The sequence below is a fragment of the Parambassis ranga genome, chromosome 13 (genome assembly GCF_900634625.1).
Source record: "Parambassis ranga chromosome 13, fParRan2.1, whole genome shotgun sequence".
Lineage (NCBI taxonomy): Eukaryota > Metazoa > Chordata > Actinopteri > Ambassidae > Parambassis > Parambassis ranga.
Genome location: NC_041033.1, coordinates 1 through 14842, shown reverse-complemented (window position 1 = coordinate 14842; position 14842 = coordinate 1). Strand labels below are relative to the sequence as shown.

Sequence of the window (14842 nt, the reverse complement as noted above, 5' to 3'; positions counted from 1 at the left end):
TAGGCGCGGTTACCACCATTACCTGGGCACATGCACCTTCAGTTTTTGGTCTTTGATGGACAACGAAGGCAAGACATGCATAAAATACACCATGACTGACACCAAAGCAGGTGACAAAAACTACAGAAGACAGGCTACAAAAGTTATTTATTGGCTACAAAGGCTACAACAGATGTTTACAAAAAGTACTTGGATGGGAGAGCGCCTGGGAGCACCAGGTGCTGTGAGCTTTTCTGTCTTTGGACAATTGAGGACTTTATGTGCCTTCCTGCCTTTGATCCCAGAATTCTGACGTTTGGTAACCATGGTACCCGATGGTAACCGCGCCTAACAAACAGTTAGGCGCGGTTACCACCATTACCTGGGCACATGCACCTTCAGTTTTTGGTCTTTGATGGACAAAGAAAGCAAGACATGCATAAAGTACACCATAACTGATACCAAAGCAGGTGACAAAAACTACAGAAGACAGGCTACAAAAGTTATTTATTGGCTACAAAGGCTACAACAGATGTTTACAAAAAGGAAAGACGCTCTCTGTCAGCGTTGCTTCTTTTCTTGCACGTGTGTGTGCCCACTAAACATCTGCTCAGCACTGCAGCGCAACGCCTTTACGGTACCAGGGGCACGAGGATTTCCCCGGCGCGGTTTGCTTGGTTTAGCCCGGGGAGGGGTGATTAAGAGTGGGTGAACAGGTTGTAGCGGTGCGCAAGGTGGCGGTAAGGTCAGCGGGAGGATGCGTGGGTGAGCAGGAGAGCGTGGGCATTGTTGGACGGCAGCGCGCAGGGCAGAGCTGACAGAGAGCGTCTCTACATCTGCTCATCACAGCAACACAACCACATGTCAGAGTCACAGCGTGACTACGCAAGCATGACACGCGTCAAGACACGCCGCAGCTGACGAGAAAGCAGCTCACGGCCACACTACTCCAGAAGCGCCCGATCTCGGAAGCTAAGCAGAGTCGGGCCTGGTTGGTTAGTACTTGGATGGGAGAGCGCCTGGGAGCACCGGGTGCTGTGAGCTTTTCTGTCTTTGGACAATTGAGGACTTTATGTTCCTTCCTGCCTTTGATCTGAGAATTCTGACGTCTGGTAACCACGGCAACCGCGGCTAGCAAACAGTTAGGCGCGGTTACCACAATTACCTGGGCACATGCACCTTCCGTTTTTTGGTCTTTGATGGACAAAGAAAGCGAGGCGTGCATAAAATCCACCATAATTGAGGACTTTATGTTCCTTCCTGCCTTCGATCTGAGAATTCTGACGTCTGGTAACCACGGCAACCGCGGCTAACAAACAGCTAGGCGCGGTTACCACAATTACCTGGGCACATGCACCTTCCGCTTTTTGCTCTTTGATGGACAAAGAAAGCAAGACGTGCATAAAATACACCATAGCTGATACCAAAGCAGGTGACAAAAACTACAGAAGACAGGCTACAAAAGCTACAAAGGTTGTTTATTGGCTACAAAGGCTACAACAGATGTTTATTGGACACACACACACGTGCAAGAAGAGAAGCAAAGCTGACAGAGAGCGTTTTTTTTCTTTCCTTTTTTCTTTAAACATCTGCTCTTCACTGCAACACGATGACGCGCCGGGGCCTTTACGGTACCAGGGGCACGAGGATTTCCCCGGCGCGTTTTGCTTGGTTTAGCCCGGGGAGGGGTGATTAAGGGTGGGTGAACAGGTTGTGGCGGTGGGGTTAGTGGGTGAGCAGGAGAGTGTGGGCATTGTTGGAAGGCAGCTCGCAGGGCAAAGCTGACAGAGAGCGTCTCTACATCTGCTCATCACAGCAAAACAACGACATGTCAGAGTCACAGCACGACTACGCCAGCATGACATGCATAAAAGCACATCATAGCTGAGGCGAAAGCAGCTCACGGCCACACTACTCTAGAAACGCCCGATCTCGTCTGATCTCGGAAGCTAAGCAGAGTCGGGCCTGGTTAGTACTTGGATGGGAGACCGCCTGGGAATACCAGGTGCTGTGAGCTTTTCTATCTTTGGACAATTGAGGACTTTATGTGCCTTCCTGCCTTTGATCCCAGAATTCTGACGTTTGGTAACCATGGTAACCGCGGCTAACAAACAGTTAGGCGCGGTTACCACCATTACCTGGGCACATGCACCTTCAGTTTTTGGTCTTTGATGGACAACGAAGGCAAGACATGCATAAAATACACCATGACTGACACCAAAGCAGGTGACAAAAACTACAGAAGACAGGCTACAAAAGTTATTATTGGCTACAAAGGCTACAACAGATGTTTACAAAAAGTACTTGGATGGGAGAGCGCCTGGGAGCACCAGGTGCTGTGAGCTTTTCTGTCTTTGGACAATTGAGGACTTTATGTGCCTTCCTGCCTTTGATCCCAGAATTCTGACGTTTGGTAACCATGCATGTGCCCAGGTAATGGTGGTAACCGCGCCTAACTGTTTGTTAGCCGCGGTTACCACCATTACCTGGGCACATGCACCTTCAGTTTTTGGTCTTTGATGGACAAAGAAAGCAAGACATGCATAAAGTACACCATAACTGATACCAAAGCAGGTGACAAAAACTACAGAAGACAGGCTACAAAAGTTATTTATTGGCTACAAAGGCTACAACAGATGTTTACAAAAAGGAAAGACGCTCTCTGTCAGCGTTGCTTCTTTTCTTGCACGTGTGTGTGCCCACTAAACATCTGCTCAGCACTGCAGCGCAACGCCTTTACGGTACCAGGGGCACGAGGATTTCCCCGGCGCGGTTTGCTTGGTTTAGCCCGGGGAGGGGTGATTAAGAGTGGGTGAACAGGTTGTAGCGGTGCGCAAGGTGGCGGTAAGGTCAGCGGGAGGATGCGTGGGTGAGCAGGAGAGCGTGGGCATTGTTGGACGGCAGCGCGCAGGGCAGAGCTGACAGAGAGCGTCTCTACATCTGCTCATCACAGCAACACAACCACATGTCAGAGTCACAGCGTGACTACGCAAGCATGACACGCGTCAAGACACGCCGCAGCTGACGAGGAAGCAGCTCACGGCCACACTACTCCAGAAGCGCCCGATCTTGGAAGCTAAGCAGAGTCGGGCCTGGTTGGTTAGTACTTGGATGGGAGAGCGCCTGGGAGCACCGGGTGCTGTGAGCTTTTCTGTCTTTGGACAATTGAGGACTTTATGTTCCTTCCTGCCTTTGATCTGAGAATTCTGACGTCTGGTAACCACGGCAACCGCGGCTAGCAAACAGTTAGGCGCGGTTACCACAATTACCTGGGCACATGCACCTTCCGTTTTTTTGTCTTTGATGGACAAAGAAAGCGACACGTGCATAAAATCCACCATAATTGAGGACTTTATGTTCCTTCCTGCCTTCGATCTGAGAATTCTGACGTCTGGTAACCACGGCAACCGCGGCTAACAAACAGCTAGGCGCGGTTACCACAATTACCTGGGCACATGCACCTTCCGCTTTTTGCTCTTTGATGGACAAAGAAAGCAAGACGTGCATAAAATACACCATAGCTGATACCAAAGCAGGTGACAAAAACTACAGAAGACAGGCTACAAAAGCTACAAAGGTTGTTTATTGGCTACAAAGGCTACAACAGATGTTTATTGGACACACACACACGTGCAAGAAAAGAAGCAAAGCTGACAGAGAGCGTTTTTTTCTTTCCATTTTTCTTTAAACATCTGCTCATCACTGCAACACAATGACGCGCCGGGGCCTTTACGGTACCAGGGGCACGAGGATTTCCCCGGCGCGTTTTGCTTGGTTTAGCCCGGGGAGGGGTGATTAAGGGTGGGTGAACAGGTTGTGGCGGTGGGGTTAGTGGGTGAGCAGGAGAGTGTGGGCATTGTTGGAAGGCAGCTCGCAGGGCAAAGCTGACAGAGAGCGTCTCTACATCTGCTCATCACAGCAAAACAACGACATGTCAGAGTCACAGCACGACTACGCCAGCATGACATGCATAAAAGCACATCATAGCTGAGGCGAAAGCAGCTCACGGCCACACTACTCTAGAAACGCCCGATCTCGTCTGATCTCGGAAGCTAAGCAGAGTCGGGCCTGGTTAGTACTTGGATGGGAGACCGCCTGGGAATACCAGGTGCTGTGAGCTTTTCTATCTTTGGACAATTGAGGACTTTATGTGCCTTCCTGCCTTTGATCCCAGAATTCTGACGTTTGGTAACCATGGTAACCGCGGCTAACAAACAGTTAGGCGCGGTTACCACCATTACCTGGGCACATGCACCTTCAGTTTTTGGTCTTTGATGGACAACGAAGGCAAGACATGCATAAAATACACCATGACTGACACCAAAGCAGGTGACAAAAACTACAGAAGACAGGCTACAAAAGTTATTTATTGGCTACAAAGGCTACAACAGATGTTTACAAAAAGTACTTGGATGGGAGAGCGCCTGGGAGCACCAGGTGCTGTGAGCTTTTCTGTCTTTGGACAATTGAGGACTTTATGTGCCTTCCTGCCTTTGATCCCAGAATTCTGACGTTTGGTAACCATGGTAACCGCGCCTAACAAACAGTTAGGCGCGGTTACCACCATTACCTGGGCACATGCACCTTCAGTTTTTGGTCTTTGATGGACAAAGAAAGCAAGACATGCATAAAGTACACCATAACTGATACCAAAGCAGGTGACAAAAACTACAGAAGACAGGCTACAAAAGTTATTTATTGGCTACAAAGGCTACAACAGATGTTTACAAAAAGGAAAGACGCTCTCTGTCAGCGTTGCTTCTTTTCTTGCACGTGTGTGTGCCCACTAAACATCTGCTCAGCACTGCAGCGCAACGCCTTTACGGTACCAGGGGCACGAGGATTTCCCCGGCGCGGTTTGCTTGGTTTAGCCCGGGGAGGGGTGATTAAGAGTGGGTGAACAGGTTGTAGCGGTGCGCAAGGTGGCGGTAAGGTCAGCGGGAGGATGCGTGGGTGAGCAGGAGAGCGTGGGCATTGTTGGACGGCAGCGCGCAGGGCAGAGCTGACAGAGAGCGTCTCTACATCTGCTCATCACAGCAACACAACCACATGTCAGAGTCACAGCGTGACTACGCAAGCATGACACGCGTCAAGACACGCCGCAGCTGACGAGAAAGCAGCTCACGGCCACACTACTCCAGAAGCGCCCGATCTCGGAAGCTAAGCAGAGTCGGGCCTGGTTGGTTAGTACTTGGATGGGAGAGCGCCTGGGAGCACCGGGTGCTGTGAGCTTTTCTGTCTTTGGACAATTGAGGACTTTATGTTCCTTCCTGCCTTTGATCTGAGAATTCTGACGTCTGGTAACCACGGCAACCGCGGCTAGCAAACAGTTAGGCGCGGTTACCACAATTACCTGGGCACATGCACCTTCCGTTTTTTGGTCTTTGATGGACAAAGAAAGCGAGACGTGCATAAAATACACCATAATTGAGGACTTTATGTTCCTTCCTGCCTTCGATCTGAGAATTCTGACGTCTGGTAACCACGGCAACCGCGGCTAACAAACAGCTAGGCGCGGTTACCACAATTACCTGGGCACATGCACCTTCCGCTTTTTGCTCTTTGATGGACAAAGAAAGCAAGACGTGCATAAAATACACCATAGCTGATACCAAAGCAGGTGACAAAAACTACAGAAGACAGGCTACAAAAGCTACAAAGGTTGTTTATTGGCTACAAAGGCTACAACAGATGTTTATTGGACACACACACACGTGCAAGAAAAGAAGCAAAGCTGACAGAGAGCGTTTTTTTCTTTCCATTTTTCTTTAAACATCTGCTCATCACTGCAACACGATGACGCGCCGGGGCCTTTACGGTACCAGGGGCACGAGGATTTCCCCGGCGCGTTTTGCTTGGTTTAGCCCGGGGAGGGGTGATTAAGGGTGGGTGAACAGGTTGTGGCGGTGGGGTTAGGGGGTGAGCAGGAGAGTGTGGGCATTGTTGGAAGGCAGCTCGCAGGGCAAAGCTGACAGAGAGCGTCTCTACATCTGCTCATCACAGCAAAACAACGACATGTCAGAGTCACAGCACGACTACGCCAGCATGACATGCATAAAAGCACATCATAGCTGAGGCGAAAGCAGCTCACGGCCACACTACTCTAGAAACGCCCGATCTCGTCTGATCTCGGAAGCTAAGCAGAGTCGGGCCTGGTTAGTACTTGGATGGGAGACCGCCTGGGAATACCAGGTGCTGTGAGCTTTTCTATCTTTGGACAATTGAGGACTTTATGTGCCTTCCTGCCTTTGATCCCAGAATTCTGACGTTTGGTAACCATGGTAACCGCGGCTACAACAGTTAGGCGCGGTTACCACCATTACCTGGGCACATGCACCTTCAGTTTTTGGTCTTTGATGGACAACGAAGGCAAGACATGCATAAAATACACCATGACTGACACCAAAGCAGGTGACAAAAACTACAGAAGACAGGCTACAAAAGTTATCTATTGGCTACAAAGGCTACAACAGATGTTTACAAAAAGTACTTGGATGGGAGAGCGCCTGGGAGCACCAGGTGCTGTGAGCTTTTCTGTCTTTGGACAATTGAGGACTTTATGTGCCTTCCTGCCTTTGATCCCAGAATTCTGACGTTTGGTAACCATGCATGTGCCCAGGTAATTGTGGTAACCGCGCCTAACTGTTTGTTAGCCGCGGTTACCACCATTACCTGGGCACATGCACCTTCAGTTTTTGGTCTTTGATGGACAAAGAAAGCAAGACATGCATAAAATACACCATAACTGATACCAAAGCAGGTGACAAAAACTACAGAAGACAGGCTACAAAAGTTATTTATTGGCTACAAAGGCTACAACAGATGTTTACAAAAAGGAAAGACGCTCTCTGTCAGCGTTGCTTCTTTTCTTGCACGTGTGTGTGCCCACTAAACATCTGCTCAGCACTGCAGCGCAACGCCTTTACGGTACCAGGGGCACGAGGATTTCCCCGGCGCGGTTTGCTTGGTTTAGCCCGGGGAGGGGTGATTAAGAGTGGGTGAACAGGTTGTAGCGGTGCGCAAGGTGGCGGTAAGGTCAGCGGGAGGATGCGTGGGTGAGCAGGAGAGCGTGGGCATTGTTGGACGGCAGCGCGCAGGGCAGAGCTGACAGAGAGCGTCTCTACATCTGCTCATCACAGCAACACAACCACATGTCAGAGTCACAGCGTGACTACGCAAGCATGACACGCGTCAAGACACGTCAAGACACGTCAAGCTGACGAGAAAGCAGCTCACGGCCACACTACTCCAGAAGCGCCCGATCTCGGAAGCTAAGCAGAGTCGGGCCTGGTTGGTTAGTACTTGGATGGGAGAGCGCCTGGGAGCACCGGGTGCTGTGAGCTTTTCTGTCTTTGGACAATTGAGGACTTTATGTTCCTTCCTGCCTTTGATCTGAGAATTCTGACGTCTGGTAACCACGGCAACCGCGGCTAGCAAACAGTTAGGCGCGGTTACCACAATTACCTGGGCACATGCACCTTCCGTTTTTTGGTCTTTGATGGACAAAGAAAGCAAGACGTGCATAAAATACACCATAATTGAGGACTTTATGTTCCTTCCTGCCTTCGATCTGAGAATTCTGACGTCTGGTAACCACGGCAACCGCGGCTAACAAACAGCTAGGCGCGGTTACCACAATTACCTGGGCACATGCACCTTCCGCTTTTTGCTCTTTGATGGACAAAGAAAGCAAGACGTGCATAAAATACACCATAGCTGATACCAAAGCAGGTGACAAAAACTACAGAAGACAGGCTACAAAAGCTACAAAGGTTGTTTATTGGCTACAAAGGCTACAACAGATGTTTATTGGACACACACACACGTGCAAGAAAAGAAGCAAAGCTGACAGAGAGCGTTTTTTTCTTTCCATTTTTCTTTAAACATCTGCTCATCACTGCAACACAATGACGCGCCGGGGCCTTTACGGTACCAGGGGCACGAGGATTTCCCCGGCGCGTTTTGCTTGGTTTAGCCCGGGGAGGGGTGATTAAGGGTGGGTGAACAGGTTGTGGCGGTGGGGTTAGTGGGTGAGCAGGAGAGTGTGGGCATTGTTGGAAGGCAGCTCGCAGGGCAAAGCTGACAGAGAGCGTCTCTACATCTGCTCATCACAGCAAAACAACGACATGTCAGAGTCACAGCACGACTACGCCAGCATGACATGCATAAAAGCACATCATAGCTGAGGCGAAAGCAGCTCACGGCCACACTACTCTAGAAACGCCCGATCTCGTCTGATCTCGGAAGCTAAGCAGAGTCGGGCCTGGTTAGTACTTGGATGGGAGACCGCCTGGGAATACCAGGTGCTGTGAGCTTTTCTATCTTTGGACAATTGAGGACTTTATGTGCCTTCCTGCCTTTGATCCCAGAATTCTGACGTTTGGTAACCATGGTAACCGCGGCTAAGGCGCGGTTACCACCATTACCTGGGCACATGCACCTTCAGTTTTTGGTCTTTGATGGACAACGAAGGCAAGACATGCATAAAATACACCATGACTGACACCAAAGCAGGTGACAAAAACTACAGAAGACAGGCTACAAAAGTTATCTATTGGCTACAAAGGCTACAACAGATGTTTACAAAAAGTACTTGGATGGGAGACCGCCTGGGAATACCAGGTGCTGTGAGCTTTTCTGTCTTTGGACAATTGAGGACTTTATGTGCCTTCCTGCCTTTGATCCCAGAATTCTGACGTTTGGTAACCATGCATGTGCCCAGGTAATGGTGGTAACCGCGCCTAACTGTTTGTTAGCCGCGGTTACCACCATTACCTGGGCACATGCACCTTCAGTTTTTGGTCTTTGATGGACAAAGAAAGCAAGACATGCATAAAGTACACCATAACTGATACCAAAGCAGGTGACAAAAACTACAGAAGACAGGCTACAAAAGTTATTTATTGGCTACAAAGGCTACAACAGATGTTTACAAAAAGGAAAGACGCTCTCTGTCAGCGTTGCTTCTTTTCTTGCACGTGTGTGTGCCCACTAAACATCTGCTCAGCACTGCAGCGCAACGCCTTTACGGTACCAGGGGCACGAGGATTTCCCCGGCGCGGTTTGCTTGGTTTAGCCCGGGGAGGGGTGATTAAGAGTGGGTGAACAGGTTGTAGCGGTGCGCAAGGTGGCGGTAAGGTCAGCGGGAGGATGCGTGGGTGAGCAGGAGAGCGTGGGCATTGTTGGACGGCAGCGCGCAGGGCAGAGCTGACAGAGAGCGTCTCTACATCTGCTCATCACAGCAACACAACCACATGTCAGAGTCACAGCGTGACTACGCAAGCATGACACGCGTCAAGACACGCCGCAGCTGACGAGGAAAGCAGCTCACGGCCACACTACTCCAGAAGCGCCCGATCTCGGAAGCTAAGCAGAGTCGGGCCTGGTTGGTTAGTACTTGGATGGGAGAGCGCCTGGGAGCACCGGGTGCTGTGAGCTTTTCTGTCTTTGGACAATTGAGGACTTTATGTTCCTTCCTGCCTTTGATCTGAGAATTCTGACGTCTGGTAACCACGGCAACCGCGGCTAGCAAACAGTTAGGCGCGGTTACCACAATTACCTGGGCACATGCACCTTCCGTTTTTTGGTCTTTGATGGACAAAGAAAGCAAGACGTGCATAAAATCCACCATAATTGAGGACTTTATGTTCCTTCCTGCCTTCGATCTGAGAATTCTGACGTCTGGTAACCACGGCAACCGCGGCTAACAAACAGCTAGGCGCGGTTACCACAATTACCTGGGCACATGCACCTTCCGCTTTTTGCTCTTTGATGGACAAAGAAAGCAAGACGTGCATAAAATACACCATAGCTGATACCAAAGCAGGTGACAAAAACTACAGAAGACAGGCTACAAAAGCTACAAAGGTTGTTTATTGGCTACAAAGGCTACAACAGATGTTTATTGGACACACACACACGTGCAAGAAGAGAAGCAAAGCTGACAGAGAGCGTTTTTTTCTTTCCTTTTTTCTTTAAACATCTGCTCTTCACTGCAACACGATGACGCGCCGGGGCCTTTACGGTACCAGGGGCACGAGGATTTCCCCGGCGCGTTTTGCTTGGTTTAGCCCGGGGAGGGGTGATTAAGGGTGGGTGAACAGGTTGTGGCGGTGGGGTTAGTGGGTGAGCAGGAGAGTGTGGGCATTGTTGGAAGGCAGCTCGCAGGGCAAAGCTGACAGAGAGCGTCTCTACATCTGCTCATCACAGCAAAACAACGACATGTCAGAGTCACAGCACGACTACGCCAGCATGACATGCATAAAAGCACATCATAGCTGAGGCGAAAGCAGCTCACGGCCACACTACTCTAGAAACGCCCGATCTCGTCTGATCTCGGAAGCTAAGCAGAGTCGGGCCTGGTTCGTACTTGGATGGGAGACCGCCTGGGAATACCAGGTGCTGTGAGCTTTTCTATCTTTGGACAATTGAGGACTTTATGTGCCTTCCTGCCTTTGATCCCAGAATTCTGACGTTTGGTAACCATGGTAACCGCGGCTAAGGCGCGGTTACCACCATTACCTGGGCACATGCACCTTCAGTTTTTGGTCTTTGATGGACAACGAAGGCAAGACATGCATAAAATACACCATGACTGACACCAAAGCAGGTGACAAAAACTACAGAAGACAGGCTACAAAAGTTATCTATTGGCTACAAAGGCTACAACAGATGTTTACAAAAAGTACTTGGATGGGAGAGCGCCTGGGAGCACCAGGTGCTGTGAGCTTTTCTGTCTTTGGACAATTGAGGACTTTATGTGCCTTCCTGCCTTTGATCCCAGAATTCTGACGTTTGGTAACCATGCATGTGCCCAGGTAATGGTGGTAACCGCGCCTAACTGTTTGTTAGCCGCGGTTACCACCATTACCTGGGCACATGCACCTTCAGTTTTTGGTCTTTGATGGACAAAGAAAGCAAGACATGCATAAAGTACACCATAACTGATACCAAAGCAGGTGACAAAAACTACAGAAGACAGGCTACAAAAGTTATTTATTGGCTACAAAGGCTACAACAGATGTTTACAAAAAGGAAAGACGCTCTCTGTCAGCGTTGCTTCTTTTCTTGCACGTGTGTGTGCCCACTAAACATCTGCTCAGCACTGCAGCGCAACGCCTTTACGGTACCAGGGGCACGAGGATTTCCCCGGCGCGGTTTGCTTGGTTTAGCCCGGGGAGGGGTGATTAAGAGTGGGTGAACAGGTTGTAGCGGTGCGCAAGGTGGCGGTAAGGTCAGCGGGAGGATGCGTGGGTGAGCAGGAGAGCGTGGGCATTGTTGGACGGCAGCGCGCAGGGCAGAGCTGACAGAGAGCGTCTCTACATCTGCTCATCACAGCAACACAACCACATGTCAGAGTCACAGTGTGACTACGCAAGCATGACACGCGTCAAGACACGCCGCAGCTGACGAGAAAGCAGCTCACGGCCACACTACTCCAGAAGCGCCCGATCTCGGAAGCTAAGCAGAGTCGGGCCTGGTTGGTTAGTACTTGGATGGGAGAGCGCCTGGGAGCACCGGGTGCTGTGAGCTTTTCTGTCTTTGGACAATTGAGGACTTTATGTTCCTTCCTGCCTTTGATCTGAGAATTCTGACGTCTGGTAACCACGGCAACCGCGGCTAGCAAACAGTTAGGCGCGGTTACCACAATTACCTGGGCACATGCACCTTCCGTTTTTTGGTCTTTGATGGACAAAGAAAGCGAGACGTGCATAAAATCCACCATAATTGAGGACTTTATGTTCCTTCCTGCCTTCGATCTGAGAATTCTGACGTCTGGTAACCACGGTAACCGCGGCTAACAAACAGCTAGGCGCGGTTACCACAATTACCTGGGCACATGCACCTTCCGCTTTTTGCTCTTTGATGGACAAAGAAAGCAAGACGTGCATAAAATACACCATAGCTGATACCAAAGCAGGTGACAAAAACTACAGAAGACAGGCTACAAAAGCTACAAAGGTTGTTTATTGGCTACAAAGGCTACAACAGATGTTTATTGGACACACACACACGTGCAAGAAGAGAAGCAAAGCTGACAGAGAGCGTTTTTTTTCTTTCCTTTTTTCTTTAAACATCTGCTCTTCACTGCAACACGATGACGCGCCGGGGCCTTTACGGTACCAGGGGCACGAGGATTTCCCCGGCGCGTTTTGCTTGGTTTAGCCCGGGGAGGGGTGATTAAGGGTGGGTGAACAGGTTGTGGCGGTGGGGTTAGTGGGTGAGCAGGAGAGTGTGGGCATTGTTGGAAGGCAGCTCGCAGGGCAAAGCTGACAGAGAGCGTCTCTACATCTGCTCATCACAGCAAAACAACGACATGTCAGAGTCACAGCACGACTACGCCAGCATGACATGCATAAAAGCACATCATAGCTGAGGCAAAAGCAGCTCACGGCCACACTACTCTAGAAACGCCCGATCTCGTCTGATCTCGGAAGCTAAGCAGAGTCGGGCCTGGTTCGTACTTGGATGGGAGACCGCCTGGGAATACCAGGTGCTGTGAGCTTTTCTATCTTTGGACAATTGAGGACTTTATGTGCCTTCCTGCCTTTGATCCCAGAATTCTGACGTTTGGTAACCATGGTAACCGCGGCTAAGGCGCGGTTACCACCATTACCTGGGCACATGCACCTTCAGTTTTTGGTCTTTGATGGACAACGAAGGCAAGACATGCATAAAATACACCATGACTGACACCAAAGCAGGTGACAAAAACTACAGAAGACAGGCTACAAAAGTTATCTATTGGCTACAAAGGCTACAACAGATGTTTACAAAAAGTACTTGGATGGGAGAGCGCCTGGGAGCACCAGGTGCTGTGAGCTTTTCTGTCTTTGGACAATTGAGGACTTTATGTGCCTTCCTGCCTTTGATCCCAGAATTCTGACGTTTGGTAACCATGCATGTGCCCAGGTAATGGTGGTAACCGCGCCTAACTGTTTGTTAGCCGCGGTTACCACCATTACCTGGGCACATGCACCTTCAGTTTTTGGTCTTTGATGGACAAAGAAAGCAAGACATGCATAAAGTACACCATAACTGATACCAAAGCAGGTGACAAAAACTACAGAAGACAGGCTACAAAAGTTATTTATTGGCTACAAAGGCTACAACAGATGTTTACAAAAAGGAAAGACGCTCTCTGTCAGCGTTGCTTCTTTTCTTGCACGTGTGTGTGCCCACTAAACATCTGCTCAGCACTGCAGCGCAACGCCTTTACGGTACCAGGGGCACGAGGATTTCCCCGGCGCGGTTTGCTTGGTTTAGCCCGGGGAGGGGTGATTAAGAGTGGGTGAACAGGTTGTAGCGGTGCGCAAGGTGGCGGTAAGGTCAGCGGGAGGATGCGTGGGTGAGCAGGAGAGCGTGGGCATTGTTGGACGGCAGCGCGCAGGGCAGAGCTGACAGAGAGCGTCTCTACATCTGCTCATCACAGCAACACAACCACATGTCAGAGTCACAGCGTGACTACGCAAGCATGACACGCGTCAAGACACGCCGCAGCTGACGAGAAAGCAGCTCACGGCCACACTACTCCAGAAGCGCCCGATCTCGGAAGCTAAGCAGAGTCGGGCCTGGTTGGTTAGTACTTGGATGGGAGAGCGCCTGGGAGCACCGGGTGCTGTGAGCTTTTCTGTCTTTGGACAATTGAGGACTTTATGTTCCTTCCTGCCTTTGATCTGAGAATTCTGACGTCTGGTAACCACGGCAACCGCGGCTAGCAAACAGTTAGGCGCGGTTACCACAATTACCTGGGCACATGCACCTTCCGTTTTTTGGTCTTTGATGGACAAAGAAAGCGAGACGTGCATAAAATCCACCATAATTGAGGACTTTATGTTCCTTCCTGCCTTGGATCTGAGAATTCTGACGTCTGGTAACCACGGTAACCGCGGCTAACAAACAGCTAGGCGCGGTTACCACAATTACCTGGGCACATGCACCTTCCGCTTTTTGCTCTTTGATGGACAAAGAAAGCAAGACGTGCATAAAATACACCATAGCTGATACCAAAGCAGGTGACAAAAACTACAGAAGACAGGCTACAAAAGCTACAAAGGTTGTTTATTGGCTACAAAGGCTACAACAGATGTTTATTGGACACACACACACGTGCAAGAAGAGAAGCAAAGCTGACAGAGAGCGTTTTTTTCTTTCCTTTTTTCTTTAAACATCTGCTCTTCACTGCAACACGATGACGCGCCGGGGCCTTTACGGTACCAGGGGCACGAGGATTTCCCCGGCGCGTTTTGCTTGGTTTAGCCCGGGGAGGGGTGATTAAGGGTGGGTGAACAGGTTGTGGCGGTGGGGTTAGTGGGTGAGCAGGAGAGTGTGGGCATTGTTGGAAGGCAGCTCGCAGGGCAAAGCTGACAGAGAGCGTCTCTACATCTGCTCATCACAGCAAAACAACGACATGTCAGAGTCACAGCACGACTACGCCAGCATGACATGCATAAAAGCACATCATAGCTGAGGCGAAAGCAGCTCACGGCCACACTACTCTAGAAACGCCCGATCTCGTCTGATCTCGGAAGCTAAGCAGAGTCGGGCCTGGTTAGTACTTGGATGGGAGACCGCCTGGGAATACCAGGTGCTGTGAGCTTTTCTATCTTTGGACAATTGAGGACTTTATGTGCCTTCCTGCCTTTGATCCCAGAATTCTGACGTTTGGTAACCATGGTAACCGCGGCTAACAAACAGTTAGGCGCGGTTACCACCATTACCTGGGCACATGCACCTTCAGTTTTTGGTCTTTGATGGACAACGAAGGCAAGACATGCATAAAATACACCATGACTGACACCAAAGCAGGTGACAAAAACTACAGAAGACAGGCTACAAAAGTTATTGATTGGCTACAAAGGCT

The 14842-nt window shown here is 50.0% G+C and overlaps 7 non-coding genes across 7 annotated transcripts; all 7 read left to right on the top strand.

Moving 5' to 3' along the window:
• Window positions 1-1877: 1877 nt before the first annotated feature.
• On the top strand, window positions 1878-1996 carry LOC114445580 (5S ribosomal RNA). The gene has a single exon (XR_003671688.1). It is a non-coding gene; the product is annotated as a 5S ribosomal RNA (ribosomal RNA).
• A 1984-nt stretch (window positions 1997-3980) lies between these two features.
• On the top strand, window positions 3981-4099 carry LOC114445579 (5S ribosomal RNA). The gene has a single exon (XR_003671687.1). It is a non-coding gene; the product is annotated as a 5S ribosomal RNA (ribosomal RNA).
• Window positions 4100-6064: 1965 nt separating this feature from the next.
• LOC114445578 (5S ribosomal RNA) lies at window positions 6065-6183 on the top strand. Its single transcript, XR_003671686.1, has one exon. It is a non-coding gene; the product is annotated as a 5S ribosomal RNA (ribosomal RNA).
• A 1992-nt stretch (window positions 6184-8175) lies between these two features.
• On the top strand, window positions 8176-8294 carry LOC114445574 (5S ribosomal RNA). The gene has a single exon (XR_003671682.1). It is a non-coding gene; the product is annotated as a 5S ribosomal RNA (ribosomal RNA).
• A 1976-nt stretch (window positions 8295-10270) lies between these two features.
• LOC114445576 (5S ribosomal RNA) lies at window positions 10271-10389 on the top strand. Its single transcript, XR_003671684.1, has one exon. It is a non-coding gene; the product is annotated as a 5S ribosomal RNA (ribosomal RNA).
• Window positions 10390-12365: 1976 nt separating this feature from the next.
• LOC114445575 (5S ribosomal RNA) lies at window positions 12366-12484 on the top strand. Its single transcript, XR_003671683.1, has one exon. It is a non-coding gene; the product is annotated as a 5S ribosomal RNA (ribosomal RNA).
• A 1975-nt stretch (window positions 12485-14459) lies between these two features.
• LOC114445550 (5S ribosomal RNA) lies at window positions 14460-14578 on the top strand. Its single transcript, XR_003671661.1, has one exon. It is a non-coding gene; the product is annotated as a 5S ribosomal RNA (ribosomal RNA).
• The last annotated feature ends 264 nt before the right edge of the window (window positions 14579-14842 follow it).